The following is a 17985-nucleotide window of genomic DNA, read 5'->3' as shown; positions in this document are numbered from 1 at the left end:
GGGTTCCAGACTTTCTCTCCCTCTTAAAAACCGATACACAATTGAACAGGTTACTTTGCCCAGTTGGGGATGTTGGGTCAACTGTTACATTAGTTAGAGAAAGGCTTTGAGCTTCTTGGAAGAAAGGCGTTTCCCAAGGTCAACCTGGTGTTACTGCAGCCCATAAAGGAGTCAGAATGGCATGAATCAGAGGGCACTCATCAGGCAGGCGCGGATGTGAGAGATTAATACCCAGGAGGATGTGTGTGAGTCATTTTCCCTTTATGTTCAACCTCATCCCATCTCTGACTAAGGCTCCAGGCCTAGTTCACAGCCCCACAGCTAAAAGGGCTTCAGAGAGAGCTTGACAGAGAACCTCAGAAATGATTAAAGAGCTGAAAAACGATGCCTATAAAAGAGGTTAGGAACTTCTATTATTTAGCCAAGAGGAGAAAAAAAATGACCAGCGGGGGCTCTTGAATTGTTATTCCGGCATCTGTATTCCAGGGCCAGCGTACAGAGGCCAGCTGGTGTCCAGCTTGTTGAGGATGTAAGGCTTTGGTCCAGTGACGGTTAGGGCAGAACCGTGGCTCTCGTGGTGCAGCCAGCCTTAGCCCCACCTGGGAGCTAGTGAAAAGTGCACATTCTCAGGCCCCACCCAGGAACCGTTGATTCAGAAACTATGGGGAGAGGGGATAGCCCAGCAATCTGTGTTTTAACTCACTCCCCAAGTGATTCAGATGAAGTTGGAGGTCCCCTGGACAAGGTGCAGACAGAGAACAGTTATAAAATGGGGAATTGGGGTACTGGAAGAGGTAAGGTGTTTTCCTGAAGCTGTCAAAACCTGGGTCTGATTTGCAGGGTTTTCAGTATTCCATCCGAAGTCAGGAGTTAAACGACCTGAGTCCCCGCCAGCCTTCCCTCCTCTCTGAATTTCCCGTCACTTCGAGAAGACTAATAATTAACCAGGAGAATTTTGCAGTTACTTTTGTGAGCTCAGTAGTCAGGACCCTGCCCACGTCAGATGGGGAGCAGATGAGAGGCCGATGCAGTCACGCTGTGCCGTCAGGTGTCGCCATCTCTGCTCTGTACAGCGCACCATTGAACAGACTGTCTCCTCTCCTCGGGCCTTTTCAGCAGCCACCGGTGGGCAAGTTTGAGCAGTGGTGAAAATGGGTGCCCTTTGGTGTTAGTCCATGGCCCCTCCATGTCACAGGCTGCTGTGACAGTCCCCATGTAAGGGGGGACTCATCTCCCTTTCAGAAGCAGGGAGGCTGGGGGGGAAGTGTGACCCTACCCCACTCCTCCCTCGGTGTCCCTTGCACTGCGGGAACGTGACCCATGCTTGCACGGGGACTTCCATCTGACACCTGGAGGCTGAAGACAGGGGCACCTCGATCTATTGTGTTAGTGGGTCTCCCCCGAGCCGGGGCACGGGGGCCTGTTTACCCTGTTGTTTTACATCTGTAGCAAACAGCCAGCCAGACACATAGTAGGCGCTTCATGCAAATAAGCAGTGAATCATTCCATCGTAGTGTCCAAGGCCACAGGTGCCCTGCCTCCATCCACGTGATGAATGACCTAGAGTCGGGCGGCTCGCCGTTGCGGCCTCCCCAGTCCAGATGCTCCGGCCTAAGCGTCCCTCCCCGCCCTCCACCTTGCACGTAATACAGATGCATCTCAGTTCCGTGGTCTTTGCCCTTTTGTACATTCTTCCTGTGTGATTTGCTTGCAGGAGTGGTCTGGGGTGGAAAGCAGAAACTCCGGAGAGTGTGTCCGTCCGTCTGTTACACCCTGTATGGCGTTTGGGACAATCAGCGCTGTCTGTGATCCAAGTGAAGGAAGGGTTCCCTGAGGACATGTTCTGACAGTGCTGCCTAGAAAGTGTCACAGCGGGAGTGGGCTGCTGTCCCCAGAGAGGCCGTGTCCAGCCTGGGCCCGGCCCCGAGGCCCTCGGAGCTCGGCCCTGAGAGCTGGAACGGGGGTACCCTCAGCGTTTGTTCCCAAATAAACAGTGAATGGAATGATTCACTGTTTATTTGCGTGAAGCGCCTACTGTGTGTCTGGCTGGCTGTTTGCTGCAGATGTAAAACAACAGGGTAAACAGGCCCCCGTGCCCCAGCTCGGGGGAGACCCACTAACACAATAGATCGAGGTGCCCATCTCCAGCCTCCAGGTGTCAGATGGAACAAACGTTTGCAGAGGAGTCCGCGTTCCTTCAGGTGAGGGCAGTGTGGCACGGACCCCACTGTGCCCCGTCACGGGAGACAGAGGGTGGAGGTGGCAGGTGCATTCTGCGAGTTGTCACCGAGTCCTCAGACCTTGTTATCTTGGAACAAACGGACTTCTCAGACATGAGGGCGCGTGCACCGTCATGTCCCACGCCTGTGTCCCGTGTCACGCACACCGTATGTGAGGCCTGATCCATGTTCTGGTTGCACCCAGAGAACACAGGTTTATCTCAGCAGTTCAGAAGCAGAGACGGCCGACTCTGAACACCTTGGTTCTGCCCCTGAATTGAACATACTGTCTTTTAAACTCCTGAACTCTCAGTAACTATATATCCAATAGAGGAAATGCCCAGTGGCTAGTTGATTTGGTTCTTCACAATAGCAGGCAAAGGCTATTTTCATTTCTATACAAAGAAAAGTGACGGAATAGTCTTTCTTTGGGTATTTTCACCCTGGCAACAATAATTTTGTTTCTAAAGTCAGTCATATCTAGTCCAGAGATGTGTCATTACAAATGAGAATGGTTAGGTCATTTGGGATTAGCTTTATCTCATGGCAGTTGCTGAATCAAAAACTGTAACTATTTTGAAAGGAGAGAAAAGGAAAACTCCTTAGTTTTTAATTAGAAAGAATTACTGACCTAATAATTCAAAGATCCCCAGAAACAACCTAATAAGGTGCATGGACCGTAGTCCGCCAGGCTCCTCTGTCCACGGGATTCTCCAGGCAAGAATACTGCAGTGCGTAGCCATTCCCTTCCCCAAGAGATGCTTCTGACCCAGGGATCAAACCCGGGTCTCCCACATCACAGGCAGGTTCTTTACCATCTGAGCCACCAGGGAAGCCAAATAATTTATGGTGCTGCCCCATAATGCAGCACGCTGCAGCTGTTTGAAATGATGGTGTTAGATGTATATGGAGTAAAACTAGCAGGTAACAAAAAAGCTTACGTATCAGCTCATTTTTCAAATGGGTATTCATAGCTTTAATTCCTTGTTTAAAAGGAAGGCATTTATATGCACATAAAAAATAATGCAGTGCCCCAAATATGACAGCAGTTAGCTGTAGGAATGAGCTCATGTTTTCCCCTGGCTTTCTGGTTACCTGTATTTTAGGCTTTTTTCTTCAGTGAGCATATATGACTTGTGAAATAAGGAAAACCTTTCTTTTCAAAGCAGAACTGTTGTAATTCATTTTTATTTTGACTTTTATATTTTACTTGATTCATCAGTAGCCTCTCAGTGACTTGCGTAATGAATACCTCCCCCTGTGGATAAAGCGAGCACACCCAAGTGTGCACAGAAACGGTGGTCATCCTGCGGGAGTGGGCTAGGGGCAGTGTTCCTCGTTGCCTTCCCCCTTTTCTGCACGCACCGGAAATTTCCTGTGCGTGCACACTGGGCTCCCAGGTGGTGCTGGTGGTGAAGAACCTGCTCACCGGTGCAGGGAGGCATGCGTTCCGTCCCTGGGTCGGGAAGGTCCCCTGGACAAGGAAATGGCAACCCACCCCAGTGTTCTTGCCTGGGGAGTCCCATGGACAGCGGAGCCTGGTGGGCTATGGTCCACGGGCACCACTGAGCGCACGTGTTCCAGGCACAGGCGAAAGGCGTCCGGCAGGGGTCTGCTTTGTGACCTCAGTGCTCCAGACGTTCCGTGAACTGTCTCATGAACCTCAGTTTGGCCAGGTTCACAGAGAAGGCGATGGCACCCCACTCCAGTACTCTTGCCTGGAAAATCCCATGGACGCAGGAGCCTGGTAGGCTGCAGTCCATGGGGTCGCTAAGAGTCGGACACGACTGAGCGACTTCACTTTCACTTTTCACTTTCATGCATTGGAGAAGGACGTGACAACCCACTCCAGTGTTCTTGCTTGGAGAATCCTGGGGATGGGGGAGCCTGGTGGGCTGCCGTCTATGGGGTCGCACAGAGTTGGACACGACTGAAGCGACTTAGCAGCAGCAGCAGTAGCAGTGTTATGTGGAGAGGGAAGGCAGGGAACTGGCAAATAAAACGTATTTCTTAAAGTCATTAAAAATAGTATGCCTAGCGTTAATATTATTCACTTAGGCCCAGAATAGCAGAGGGTGGAACCATGGCCGTGGGCTTTGGGTCGTATTTACGCAGCACTTATCTGTGTGGCCTCTGCGTGCATCTCGGCAGCGTTAGCCGAGGTGATAACGGCATAAGAGAGCATCTGCTGCTAGGTTACTGCTGCCAGATGTTCCTGGCGTGTCCTTATGGTCTTAATTGGAAGGGTATTTGGGGGAATTGTTTTGGTATTGGTGGTACTTGCCTTAAGAAATTCTTGAGCCATAACAGGAGGCCTCCCTTTCTACCCACTTTGTATGGTGACATGAAAGAATACTTTTGATGGCTGTGGCAAAGGGTTCCCTTTGAAGTCTGTTCAGACGCTAAGCCTTGACCAGAATGAATGGATCCATCACCAGGTTCACTTGGGGACAGAGGTCTGGGTTGAGATTGAGTTGAATCCACTTTCAACAAGACTGATAACCTTAAACTTAAAGCAAAAGCGCCTCGGGAAGCCAGATGGATCACATTGTGGCCTAACCTTTGGTTCAGAGCCTTTGTTACTCATCAGGAGTCTTTCCCAGAGTCCTGGGAGCCCAGAGAGCTGGTTTTTCAGGTTTCCTTCTTACTGTTTTCATCCTTACAAGGAGCGTCCTTCTCCTCATCCTCTCCTTCCTTTCTTCATCATCTTTGCCTCATTCTCCTGCAATGGTATGGTTGGAATAATCTTGTAATCCTTCTCCATGCTCTCACCTTCCCCAGGAAGTAAAGACACATCCCACATGGATTTATCATCTTCTTCTCTGGGCAGGGGAGGGGAAAGGAGCAGTGGGTGAACTGTTTAACCCAAATAGTCAGATAGCCAGTGGATGGAGCTCTGTTCCCGGTGAGGATATGTCGATGGCGGCCACATCAGCACATCCTCGCTGCCAAGTGGGTCCAACTTCCGTTGAGTCACAGATTGCTCCTGCGTTGGGTAGGAGCACAGACTTGTATCAAGATGAGTAAGTCGGAAGTTACAGTTTGATTGACAGAAGGCTTTGCCAGTTGATTAGCATGAAGGAAGAGAGCACCTTTTTAGAAGAGAGAAAGCAGAAAAAAGTATTTCCTGAGGCTCTGGGCTCTGTTAGAAAAGGCAGGAAGCTGATGGCTGTCCAGGGAAAGGGTCATTGAATCTTGGCTTAAAAACTTGGACCGAGTTCATTTTCCTTTTTGTTTTGTTTTGTTTTTGTTTGTTCATCTGTTTTTTGTTTGTTTGTTTCTGTCTTTTCTCTGAAGACTGAAATCGGAAATGAGAAGATATGGTTGTACTCAGCGTAGCAAGGTGGCTGGGAATTATAAATGAACTCATCAACGAGTAAGAAGGTTTTTAAAAGGAAGAGGGATTGTTTTCAACCTGACCTGAAATTGAAGTGGTGGTGGAGCAGGGATGGGGGCTCGCTGGGATGGCCCATCACTTTGTGCCTCAGCCTGCCAAGTGGAGTCGAGAATCCCTGGGCACCTGGCAGGCAGCACGCCCACCCTCACACCTCCTCTGTCAGGCCTGATTTTTGCCATCTCTACTTTTGTGGACATTTTTCTGATATTCCCCCTATCTTTTAAGTCATAATGTCTTCAGGCTCTGTGAGCCTTGTCAGTAACAATTAAGGGAATCCAGAATTTTGACTTGAAGAAAAATGACTTGAACTCTAATCCAGAAGAGACTTCTTTGGCCAGGTAGAAAAGCTTGACATTATCATGCAGCAGTTATCGTGCATTATCATGCTAATTATTAAGTACTAGAAGGATCTGGTTTTTAGTTTGTATATGTGTTCTGAGACGAAATGATTCCAGTAGGTGATCATATAATAAGAAAGATTTGGTTTTTGTCTCCTTTCAAGAACTCAAGTGATCAATTGGATCTGACTCCAGGTGTAGAAGTATCTTTTCTTAAAGGGCAAATCCAGTCACTTAAAAATTTACATACAGCAAAATTCACTTTTTCTGGTGTACAGCTGAATGAGGTTTTACACATGCTCGGGGGTTTATGCCACCAGCCCAGCCAGGATACAGAACAACCCCAGCTCTCCAGCAATTACCCTTGTGCTGCCCCTTGGCTTTCAGATGCTCCCTCCATCCTTTGCTGTCTGAGCAAAGTAATCTCTAAGCCCCAGACGTCGTGGTAGAGCCTGGAAATCTCACTAGCTAAGGGGGCTTAAGCACAACCTTTGACCTGTAAGTAGCTTATGCTGTCCCATGGGTGATTTCTAGCAAGCCAGACTACAATACAAAGACGTGGGGGGAAATCTGAGCAGGCACAGCAACAGCTACACATTGTAGGGAAAGGAGATGTCACCAAAGTCGTCCAGCCAAGTGAACAGCCAAATAACAACAGACCTCTGGGGGTGGGAGTACCAGTAACCAGAGTTGCTACAATATAAGATGTCCTTTGTAAAATGTCCATTTTTCAAGAAAAAATTATGAGACATGTTAGAGAAACCGAAAAGTGTGATACATACACAGGAGAAGTAAGCAGACAGGAGAGACTGCTTTTGAGGGGCCCATTTATTGAACTTAGCAGACAGAGACTTCAGAGCAGCTATTATTATATTATCTTAGTTCAAAATCTAAAATAAACTATTCTGAAAGAATTCAAGGAAAATTGGTGGCAGTGACTCATCAAATAGAGACTATCCTTAAAAGAGATAGAAATGATAAAAAAAAAAAGAACCAAATGTAGTTATGACACCAAAAGCAAAAGTAAGGATAGATAAATTGGACTACAGCAAAATTAAACGTTTCTGTATATCAAAGGACACAAGCAATAGAATGAAAAGCCAACCTACAGAATGGGGGAAAATATTTATAAATCATATATCTGATAAGGGGCTAGTATCCACAATATAAATATATGAAGAACTCCTACAACTTAAACAACAGAAAAATAAACTGATTCAAAACTGCACAGAGGACTTAAATAGACATTTCTCCATACAGATGGCCAGCAAGCACATAAAAAGATGTACCAACAGTAATCACTAGAAAAGTGAAAATCAAACCCACAGTGAGATATCACCTCATGTCCATTAGGATGACTTCTCCTGAAAAATAATAACAGAGAAAACAGCATGTGGAGAAACTAGAACTTTTGTGCACTGTTGGTGGAAATGTAAAATGGTGTAGCTGCTGCCTGAAAAAATTAACAGATTCATCATCTGACCCAGCAATTCTGCTTCTGGTTGTATACCCAGAAGAACTGAAAGCAGGGACTCCAAGAGATATTTGTACACCGTTTTAATAGTATTATTCACAATAGCCAAAAAGTAGAAGCAACCCAGAAGTCCATCAACAGATGAATGGATAAGTAAGATATGGTCCATACATACAATGGACTATTATTCAGCCTAAAAATAAAAGGGAATTCTGACGCGTTGCAACAAGGATGAACTTTGAAGATATTATGCTAAGTGAAATAAGACACAAAAAGACAAATAGTGTATGATTTCACTCATGTGATGCACTTAGAACAGTCAGATTCACAGTCAGATTCACAGAGACTGAAGAATGGAAAATTATTGTCTAATGGGTACAGAGTTTCAGTTTTGTAAGATAAGTTCTATAGGTGGATGGTTGTGATGTTTACACAGTGATGTGAATGTACTTAATGTCACTGAACTATACACTTAAAAATAGTTAAATGGTAAATTCTATGCTTATTTTAATCACACTTAAAACTTTTTTTTTTTAAATGGCAATTTTGGAGTTGAAAAGTACAGTAACCAAAATGAAAAACTCATCAGGAGCCTCCACAGTAGATTTGCATTTTCGGAAGAGAGAAGCAGCGAATTTGAAGATGGAGTGGTAGAAGTTACATAGTCTGAAGAACTGAAAGAAAAAAGGAATGAGGGAAAATGAACAGAGTCTCAGAAAAACATGGGCCACTATGAAGAGTCCCAGCAGGAATACCAGAAGCAGAAGTGAGAGAAAGGGCAGAAAAACACTGTCAAAGAAGGCATGGCTGGCACATCCCCAAAGCTGATGAGAGACAGTATCTGCACACCCAGAGTGCTTAACAAATGCCCATTAGGATGAACACAGAGAGATCCACACCCAGGCATATTGCAGTCAAAATGCTGAAAGATGAAGAGAAAGTGGGAATGCAGAGAGGCGGACGTGACTCAGGGCGTCTGGGGGAAGCCCAGGGACTCTCACAGCAGTGGCGGCCAGGCAGCAGTGAGAGAGCCCAGGAAAGTGCTAAGAGAAGCCTGTGTCCTGGGGAGCTGTCTTTCTAAACAGGAGCATCAGCGAGTAAATAAAGACTGGGAGAATGCCCTGCTGGCAGGTCCGCCTTCCGAGAAATAGTAAAACAAGTTCGGTTCAGTAGGCTGAAAGGAAGCGACACCAGACAGCAATTGGAATACACCCAGGAGCTGCGGTAGAGGTGCCGAAGTAGGTGATGATAAAAGACAGTATGTGTTGCTTTCTATTCTCTTAACTGATTTCAGATATCATGGAAGAGCAGCTTATATCTGGTGGCTTTCTGGTTATTATAAGAAAGCTCCGTATGTTCACATACAAGCGCCTTCCTAGCTCTAAGTTTTCTAAAAGAAACAGACAAACGGAGCTACTGACTTGCCCTGGGAAGTTTCTATCTTAACCGTACATGAGGAATGAAGCAACAGGAGCACTCTCAGAATTGGGAAATCATTTTCAAAGGCATCTTATAAACTGTCCTTTTTAAAAAACTTCTGTCTCTGTGGTTTTTTGAAGGTGATATCAAGCAAATGCTTATGGTTTCTTCATTTAATTGTTGTTGTTTAGTCACTAAGTTGTGTCCGACTCTTTGGACTGTACCCTGCCAGACTCCTCTGTCCATCGAATTTCTCAGAGAAGAATACTGGAGTGGGTAGTTGTTTTGTTTTCCAGGGGATCTTTCCAACCCAGGGATCGAAGCCATGTGTCCTGCTTTGGTGGGTCGATTCTTTACTGCTGAGCCACCAGGAAAGCCCCTCTAAATTGAGTAACAAGACTTTAATTTCATAGTCTCAGAGGTATGAAGAACTGCTAAATTTTCACCTGACTTACCAACCAAACTTATAGACTCACTGCCTTGTTTAGGCTGCTTTACATTACTATTTTGCCCTTACTGGTGGGATTGAATCAAGTTTGTTGCCTTCTGATGAGGTACTTCAGAGACTTGAATGGACTTTGCTCCCTTGAAGAGAGAAAAAGCCCAACTAAGTCATTTTAATATTTATTTATTCGTCCTCTCTTGCTTCTGCTTAAGAACCTCTGGGATGAAAATAAGAAATACGGGGCTGTAAACTGAGCATGGATAATAGTTAAGATAATAATCTTCATCTATCAACTCTTCCATTTATATTAATGTTCCAGTAATGGAAATAATATGTAGTGGTAGCAGGAATCAATGTTTTTATAAGTATCATTCACATTTTTATTGAACTTGCATTATACTCGGAGTAAAATTGGCAAATAAATATGTAAGAAGCAAGATGTCTATTTATACACATAGTTCCATTTTCAACCATGGCTGAAGGGAAAGTATTTCCCTAATATAGCTCCTGGGACTTGGCCAAGCAGCCCAACACTTCAGGGCACAGAATAGGAACAAGTGAGCCTTAGGTTTGCCCAGTTGATAGAAAGGATATTAAGTGATTTGCTCCTGAAAGCAAATCTGTTTTTGGTTACGAGTGAACAAAAACAGGTGACCTAGAATATTTGGAAGGAATCTGTGTCTATAGTGCATACAGAAAGGGAAAGATGTTCAGAGGCCGTTTCTGTCTGGGAGTAGAAATAGATAATATAAGGCTCAGCTGTTCTTGTCCTTGGGTTTCAAGCAGTATTGCACTTAAAACACTCTGGTAAGGTGGTCGCAACCTATTTTTCAAATCTCCACTGCAGGTAATTCCACATTTCCGGTGGGAGCTCATTTCACTGTGCGGCAACCCATTGAGTTACAAAGTTTTCTCCTCCTATCTGAGTGTAGCTTTTCTTATTAACGATGAAAGACTGCTGTATCTCCAATTAGATAAAGAGGGGCTGATACTATATTTTCTCTTGATAGCCTTTTCATGGCAAATAGATGAGGAAACAATGGAAACAGTGACAGACTTAATTTTCTTGGACTCACAAATCACTGCAGATGGTAACTGCGGCCATGAAATTAAAAGACGCTTGCTCCTTGGAAGAAAAGCTATGCCCAACCTAGAAAGCATATTAAAAAGCAGAGACATTACTTTGCCAACAAAGGTTTGTCTAGCCAAAGCTATGGTTTTTCCAGTAGTCATGTATGGATGTGACAGTTGGACCATAAAGCAAGCTGAGAGCTGAAGAACTGATGCTTTTGAACTGTGGTGTTAGATTAGACTCCTGAGAGTCCCTTGGACTGCAAGGAGATCCAACCAGTCCATCCTAAAGGAAATCAGTCCTGAATATTCATTGGAAGGACTGATGCTGAAGCTGAAACTCCAATCCTTCGGCCACCTGACGTGAAGAACAGACTCATTGGAAAAGACCCTGATGCTGGGAAAGATTGAAGGCGGGAGAAGAGGACGACAGAGGATGAGATGGTTGGATGGCATCACCAACTCGATGGACATGAGTTTGAGCAAGCTTGGGGAGTTGGTGATGGACATGGAAGCCTGGCGTGCTGCAGTTCATGGGGTCTCAATGAGTTAGACACGCCTGAGCAACTGAACTGAAATGAGCCTTTACGTGGACTCACTCAATTATCCATTTAAAGTGGAAACAACAGATAAAAGTTTTCTTACTTTAACCCATCACTCAGTCAAATCCCATTTGAACACAAGGCAGTCTCACTTACACGTCCCGAGGTGATCTTTCAGTTTTTAAGAAATATTTTTCATGTAAGTCAGGTAGGACCTCCTAGATCTTTCCTTCTATAGGTCAGATCATCTCAACTCTTTTAACTCTATCTCATTTGAATGAATTTTGCTTTTATTTCTTTATCCTTTAAAAAAGATATGTTCTTATTTACTAGGTTTAGCCAGCGCCTTCCCAGAGAGCAAAAGGCTGTGTGGAAAACATCTAAATAACACAAATGCTTTATAAGCCCAGAAGAAATTTAAATGTCAGAATGACAGGAATGCAGAGGGAGACTGACTGTACCAGGAATGAGGGCTGAGCCCACAGGCTCTGCAGTGGAAACTATTGCTGGGGGACGAGAAGAAGTGGGTTCACGTTGCATAAACTCATGAAGGCTGCTGACTGCACGGCTCAAGAGAGGGTCAGAGCTTTCCACCCGCTTTCCCCACAGGACAATCCTGTGGTTCATGGTTCCAAGCTAAACTGCCTCTTCCCGGCCCTGTGGTCTCTGGATGATGCGCAGGACTCGAGACGTCATCGAACCTTGAAAACGTTCCAGGATGCAGGCTCTGCAGCATTCCTGGTTATCCGCTGTCTTTGTCACTCTCTCGTCTTTCCCCATCGACTCTGCCCTCCCGTTCCCTGCGGAGGCCAGGACTTCAAGGCATCCCAGCTCCAGGGCAGAAGCCAGTGTCACTGAGAAGGTCTGATGGATACCTCCCCAGGGCATCACTTCCGCTGCTTTCCTCGGGGCACCTCCTGTGGAGTGAGTGGGTCGTCACAACCTGCACTTCCAGTGAGGACAGTCACATCTTCAAAAGGACCAAAATCAGAATAGACGACTTCTGAAGTCCCTGGGTGTTCATTGAAAGCACTGATGCCGAAGCTGAAACTCCAGTACTTTGGCCACCTGATGCGAGGAGCTGACTCACTGGAAAAGGCTGTGATGCTGGGAAAGATTGAGAGCAGGAGGAGAAGGGGACGCCAGAGATGAGATGGTTGGATGGCATCACTGACTCGATGGACATGATTTGGGTAAACTCCAGGAGTTGGTGATGGACATGGAGGCCTGGCGTGCTGCAGTCCATGGGGTAGCAAAGAGTCGGACACGACTGAGCGACTGAACTGAACTAAGTACCTTCAGACTCGAATGTTCTCTAAGTCTCTGAACCAAGGTAGGCTAAAATAGTTAATCACATAGGTACCCTCAAATACTGTGAAGTACTTGGACCATCAGGACAGTTTCTTATTCTTGGGTGAAGTTCAGTCCTGGCAGCCAGAACCTCCAGAGACTCATCAGGAAGGTGAGAGAAGAGACCAGAGAGGGAACAGGTGTGACCGAGGAGGGACCTTCAGACTCCCATACACGGGAGGCCCCAGACCACGCAGAGACCCGTGCCCCCAGGGCTCAGGCGGGAATGGAGAGACGGCCCTGAGAGTGAGAAACAGACAAGAGAAATCAAGAGAACAGAACTGTTTATACAGCTCAAGTCGTGGGTTGTAAGGAAGAAAGAAATCTCAGAGGCCGAAAAACAGGCAGATTCATATGAAATTCATTTTGTTTACTAGGAAAAACTAAGCTTATTTTGGTGTTACATTCCTAACCTGGGCGGGGGGAAATGTTCTTTTCTTTGTACTGTTTTGTAGGCATTTTTTTCAATAATACAAGTAGTAATTGCTCATGGTAGAAAATTTTAGTAATAAAAAAAAATGTAAAGAACCCCCGGAGTTGCTCTAAACTTGGGCCTGTGTCTTCAGTCCCATGACTGGTGCATTCTTCAGCACAGCTGCAGTGTGGCCTAGGCCATTGTGTGAACTCCTTTTTCACTCAGCATTATTACTGTGTTCCATTGTCATGCAAAGCTCTCACGTTACACCATTTTAGTGACTACATAAAACTTCATCTTTAGAAGTCAGCCGTGCCTCCTCAGCCGTTCTACTGTCTGGCTGAGGAAAGTTAGGCGGTCTCCTCTTTTCTCACGATGGTAATAGATGACACTGGATTAAACATCTTTGTACACGAGTGTTTATTCACATTTCATATTATTGGGTTTTTTAACCATTGAGAGTCACGTCATAAAGAACACCCGTTCCCCGCCTGAGTCCTCCTTGTTCCAGGTAGAGGACCTGGCTGGCCCGGCCTCTGGCCCAGCCTGGCAAGTGTGCGAGCACCATTCCGCGTGCGAAACCAAACACTGTCACTCGGAACTGTGTAAATCACTTCTGACTGTACTTATGGGGGATGACATTACAGGACCGACTTTAGAACTTGGTGTCGGAGTTGCAAACAAGGTGACACTTTTATGATCTCATCCGCTCGTTTACTGGAACTGACCTCCCAGAAACTTCGGTACGCGAGATGTCCACAAATCCGCTCGTTTACTGGAACTGACCTCCCAGAAACTTCGGTACGCGAGATGTCCACAAATTTAGACGTCACACATCTCCAGCCTGTGGCCCTCCACTTCGGTACACGAGATGTCCACAAATTTAGACGTCACGCATCTCCAGCCCGTGGCCCTCCACAGATGTGATTTTCAGCCGAAATGGCTTGTATTTGCCCTGACCTCAAATGCTCATGAAATGCCCTGACCTCTGTTTGGCTCCTGTGGAAGGGATGGAGACTTGTCTCCACGGGACGACCCGTGCTCTTTTCTCTGTAGAAACGCTCGATGCCCATCCTGAAGGGCGGTCAGTGGGTGATCCTGGCTGTGGGCCTTCCTCTCTCATCTCTGACCTCAGAAAAGCTGTGTCCGAGTCCCTCTCTGGAGGACTTCCCTGGGATGCAGCCCCTCCTCGGGTCTCGTTAGCTCTCTGCTTCTCGATGCCACTGCTTGGAGCAAGGATGACGGCTTGCCCCTGACTCTGGTCGCACTGGCTGGTTGCACTGCGTTTAGCTGGAATGTTCCTTCTTTCCTTGCTGCTCTTTCTTTTTTTTTTTTTTTTAAACTGTTTAGCTTTTATACTTCATCTCAGCTGGACGGTGTGGCAGGAAGGGAAAATACCAAATCTGAATTGTATTGTTTTCTTTTCACCCCCCTCAGCTCTGTTGAGGTATAATTGATAAAGTGGTAAGATTATCATTTAAATATTACAATATGAAGTGCACCCTGTGTTGGTTTTATGTGTTTTTATACATATACATTGCAAAAGAATTCTTCCCTTCTCGTTGATTAACGCATCCATCCCCGCACAGTTAGTTAATGCATCCATCACCACACGTGTTTTTATATTCCAGTGTTATCTTCTAAGCAGCCTCACTGAAGCATAATTTATGTACAGGCAAGCCCACCAGCGGTCAGTGTACAGTTGCGTAAGGTTTGACACACGCATAGTAACACCAGCTACTCGCGAGAGAACATAGAGTGTCCTGTGTAGACGTGTGTTTCCATTTCTCTCGCGTCTGCTGGCTTGCACAGGAAGCATATGCTTTAGGGTATGAGAAACCCCCGCGTTCTCTTCCAAAATGGCTTTCCCATTTTGCGTGGATTTTTTTTTCCTAGCACTTTTTCGAGTTCTCGTCTCTCTACCCCTTCACCTCCGTCCACCCCTCCAGGCAGTTCCTGAGGCTTACGGTGCATGTCAGTCTTTAGGCAAAGACAAGGCCAGAGTTTGTACAGCAGGAAGAAGAGCAGCCCTCGAGGGAGGTGGGGCTGGGTGAGTGAGGAAGACCCTTCTCGAAGGATTTTGGACGCTTACACTCTTGTTCTCCCTGTGACTGCCCCGATAACCAATAACTTCAAGTTGCTTGCAGCCAACCACGACTCGCAAACACTTTGATAAAAATGGATTTGACTCTGACAATAATTCCAAAAAGTCCATGTGTTGTTACTGTCTCCCCTCTGCAGATGATGAAACAAGATTTCTCTGTGGTCGCGTCGCGGGTTGGCAGCAGGGCCAGGCTCAGGCCCCAGGCTTCCTGCCCATCGCCCAGGGCTTTCTCTGCCATGCGCGGCCCCTGTGCTGAGCCGGGACCACACACACCACTGTGCTGTGTGCCCTTCCTCCCGCTTCTCAGACGCGGCGTGGACGTGACTTGCCCAGGGCAGCTGTAGACTGGGGTGGACCGGGGTGACCTGGCCTGGGCTCGTCCCCTCCTGCACGTGGGAGAAACGGGTGCTCCCCTTTAATAGTAGAGAGAAAAGGAGGGGGCAGGGACACTCAGGGCTGGGCTGATGTCCAGGCCTCTTCTGTTCCACTTCGCACATCTAGCGTCGCTGTTACCAGGCTGTGTCTGTGCTCCATCCCCGGCATCCTCCGCCTCCGTCCCCCTGTTCCAGGTGGTCCCTGACCTTCTGATGTTGTTTTCTCCCCCTTCTCTCTCCCTCCTCCCTCCTTGTCCCCTATGCCCCTCGCCCCTCCCTGCCTCCATCAGGAGAGCACCTGTCTGCTCCCCTCCCCGCCTCCATCAGGAGAGCACCCGTCTGCCTGTCTCCAGCGGAGAAGGCAATGGCACCCACTCCAGTACTCCTGCCTGGAAAATCCCATGGACGGAGGAGCCTGGAGGGCTGCAGTCCATGGGGTCGCTGAGGGTCGGACACGACTGAATTGACTTAGCAGCAGCCTATCTCCGGGCGCCTCTGCTCCCAGTGCTGCGTGGCTGATCTGGGAACAGGCCCTTTAAAAGGGAGCTGAGACCTGTTTGAGACCCTTCCTAGTAATACTTCAGTTTTTCATCATCTGTGTGAAAACGTGAAGCTCAGTATTTTCTGTCTTAAATATACTGTTATTTTTGAACTGTTTTTTACCTTTTAAGCCTGTGAAGTCAACGAGCTACTCAAGAAGAATGTTAAGAGACTCTTCATGACAAGGTCTATGTCCTAAAAGGTGAAAAAAACGTTTGTGCTTGCTGCCCTGTTTTCTGCAAGATTCCCAAAGTGAAATCTTCGATTCTGTTGAAATATCACCAGGGGAAAACACTCGTCATCTTTACATCTTATTCGTCAGGCTCACCCGCAGGTAGCAGAGTTACTGGATTTTACATCCTGCCCCTGAAGGGATACCTGTCTCCCCCGCCTCCGTTTTGACCTGTGTCAGAACTCCTGATGCAGTGCAGGCTGCCGGGAGAGCAGGTTTTTCATTTTCAGAGCGTTGTGTGTGTGAGCTACCTGGGGCCTCAGGAAAGGAGTTGGGAAATTACTTCAGAGCCCCGGGTTTTCTTCATGGGACCTGGCTCCTTCCTGTCATCTGCTGGTGGGAGGGCCTGGCCTGGGTGCAGCCGCGAGCCTTCGGAAAAGATTCTCACAGGCCAGAACGACATAGGGGACCCTCTCCAGGTATCTGCTTCTGAATCAAGCCAGAGGATGGAGGCAACTGTTAATTATGACTCAGCTCATGTCAGTAAATAAGATTAAGCCTCATCAAGTAGGACCTTGCCCTACTTAGGCTGTTTCCTAGCAGACCCAGGAAATAAGACATTTTATAGATTTATTGAATTCCTTCGGCATCACAGGGGCAGGAGAAGGACTTGGGTGAAACGTGACGCTAGCTCAGTCAGCGTCCTTCAGGATCAGAAGTTGTTTTTTGTTTTTTTTTTAAAAGCTGAGTTCGAGATTGGCAGGTGAACTGATGGAAATAGGTGGGTACTTGGGGAAAAAGCTGGAAGTCATCTTTGGGATTCTTTTCTGCGTGAGTCTGGGTCCCCGAAGAGCCCACAGCCCACCGCTGTGGACCTGCTCGTCTGGGGCTGGTAGGTGCCAACTGGGGAGATGGTTAGACCCCAGGCCGGCGGGGGTGGGGGCGCTGGAGCAGACCTTTGCTGGGAGGGTCAAGGGTCTCCTGGGGTGTCAACGTTGGCAGCATTTCAGAGCAGGACCCCCCGATCCAGGCTTCTCTGCGCACTGAAGTTTATTAAATGCCACAACTCAGCAACATTCCTGTTCTTAAGCAGTGTACAAACCTGACTAGAAATATTCTGAGAATGTTTGTTTTCACGCTTCTGTAAACATTCCGATTCCCAGGGTGGGAAGGAGGGTGTTGGGGAGAGTTGAGTCAACGCTGACAGAGGGAGAGAGTCTGGAAGCCTCCACGCAGGAGCCCTGGGAGCGCGGCTCAGAGCTGAAGGCCCAGGCACCAGGCCACGCAAGGCAGGCTCTTGTGAACATGACCCGTCGGGGACACAGACCCTACAGACCCTCAGTACTTCTTGCGGGAGTGCGAAGTGGGAGTGCGAACTCTCCTCCAGTGCAAGAGGTCGGGGCATCGGAAACCTGGCCATTTAGGGGTTTTCACACTCGGGCAAGGAGAGGGAAGAGGAATGCTTGGTTCCAGCCCCCCGTCACGTCCTGACACTTCTCAGAAAAGCCTCGGAGGAGAGGCAGGAAGAACAAGGCGTTTGCTGGAGGTTTTCTGATCGGCGTCGCCCCGGGCTGAGCATCGCTGCTGAGGAAGAGAGAAGGCGTTTTCGTTGCTGCTCCCACACGCAGAGCCTCTGTCTGCAGGACTGCCGTGAACACCCGTGTGTTTCCATCCACTGCCTCCAGGGTCGCATCTAGGCGTCCCTGTCCCAGCATGAGTAAATATTTACCTGTAGTCTTATTCCGATTTCGGTTTTTATATTTAAATCTTTCACTTGGGGTGAGGTAGGGAATCTCACTTTTATCTTCCTTCCAGATAGCAGCTGGCACGTTGGCCCATCATCACTTATTGAATAAGTCGAATTTCCACCCTGATGTGATCAACCACCCTGCCCCCGCTTCAAATTTCTACTTTCAGACCTGAGCCTCCTGGTTGGGCCTCGGCCGCTCTGAATTTGGCCACGTTCTTGACAAGCTACCGCTACCGCTCGCACGGTGGTTTTCCAGCCCGCTGAGGGCTCAGTTTCTGCAGTGCAATCCTCTTTTTCAACGCATCCTGTTGTGTAGTTATTTAAGCACTTCCTTTTGCTCATGTTGGACAAAAATCAATGAAGAAAATCAAAGTG

The 17985-nt window shown here is 47.3% G+C and overlaps 1 protein-coding gene across 13 annotated transcripts in view; it reads left to right on the top strand.

The window, feature by feature from the left end:
* The window catches only part of SLC20A2 (solute carrier family 20 member 2), a 116931-nt gene that overhangs the window by 41298 nt on the left and 57648 nt on the right, over window positions 1-17985 (top strand). Inside the window, exon 5 of one of the 13 annotated variants that reach the window (XM_059882229.1) lies at window positions 5517-5595. The gene's annotated coding sequence lies outside the window, so the exon portion shown is untranslated. 13 annotated transcript variants of the gene reach the window in all.

Source organism: Bos taurus, chromosome 27 (genome assembly GCF_002263795.3).
Source record: "Bos taurus isolate L1 Dominette 01449 registration number 42190680 breed Hereford chromosome 27, ARS-UCD2.0, whole genome shotgun sequence".
Taxonomy (NCBI): Eukaryota; Metazoa; Chordata; class Mammalia; order Artiodactyla; family Bovidae; genus Bos; species Bos taurus.
The sequence above is the reverse complement of the archived record's forward strand: the minus strand, read 5'-3'. Positions and strand labels throughout refer to the sequence as shown.